The sequence below is a fragment of the Lepisma saccharinum genome, chromosome 12 (assembly GCF_977018435.1).
Source record: "Lepisma saccharinum chromosome 12, izLepSacc3.1, whole genome shotgun sequence".
NCBI lineage: Eukaryota > Metazoa > Arthropoda > Insecta > Zygentoma > Lepismatidae > Lepisma > Lepisma saccharinum.
Genome location: NC_139240.1, coordinates 67,779,381 through 67,780,625, shown reverse-complemented (window position 1 = coordinate 67,780,625; position 1,245 = coordinate 67,779,381).

Sequence of the window (1,245 nt, the reverse complement as noted above, 5' to 3'; positions counted from 1 at the left end):
GTTTAGCGACTAAAGTTGTAGAACGAGCAGACGTGGACATAGGGGGTTGCTTGAGGAGTCTACTACTATCCATTGAATTAAAATGCCAAAGAAAATAAGTCACTTCGTGTTAAGTGACTTATTGAGCCACCCTGTAGTAATATATATATTACTACATTTCACACATATATATACAGGGTGATTGGTAATTCGACCTATTCCTGGAAAGGGGTAATACTAGAGCACATTTGCAACAAATTTGACCCTATGCACCGGGGGTCGGAAGTCAATGGGTTCCGAGTTATTGCTGTTTGTAGATTTTCGAGACATGTTCCAACTTGCGACCAAAAAAGTACTAATTGTGAAAAGAACTACTACACCCTGGGCACTTAATCGACCCGTTGCTAACAGCTGACGAATGAGTGACTACTGGAAAAAAAAAACATGCCTAAAATTCCCATACCCACAGAAATAAACAGAAATACCCCTTCTTGTGGCGAGCGGCACATTCTCCAGAAGCGTCGTCATTTCTTCTCTTGGGAAGTTTTCGTAGGTAATGCCGTTTAGGTTTTGTGGTAGAAAGAATGGCCCGATGACATGATTGTGGATGATTCGATTCCCATCCACCCATTCAGTGAGAATTTTCTCTGGTGAGCCTTTTCTTTAGATTTTCTTGGATTATGACCCTTAGGGGCCCAAAAATGCGCATTATGGAAATTCGTAATGCTATCGCGGTCGAATTTAGATTCATCCGTCCACAGAATTATTGTCAGATGATGGGGGTCTTCAGTGTCGGTATTTAGTGTTACCATTCTTTTGAGTAATCCTCTTCGATTTATACTAATTTCCAAATTTCTTCATGACGTGTGCTCCAATGACTGTTTATTTCTGTGGGTATGGGAATTTTGGGCATGATTTTTTTTTCAGTAGTCACTCATTCGTCAGCTGTTAGCAACGGATCGATTAAGTGCCCAGGGTGTAGTAGTTTTTTCACAATTAGTAGTTTTTTGGTCGCAAGTTGGAACATGTCTCGAAAATCTACAACTGCAATAACTCGGAACCCATTGATTTCCGACCCCGGTGCATAGGGTCAAATTTGTTGCAAATGTGCTCTAGTATTACCCCTTTCCAGGAATAGGTCGAATTACTAATCACTCAGTGGCGTACACTGAGTCCGAGATCTGGGCAATCTCACTATGTCACGTGGTCCTAGGCTATGAATAGAAATAAATTTTCAATCTCCTAGGAAATCAGGTTGCCAACTCC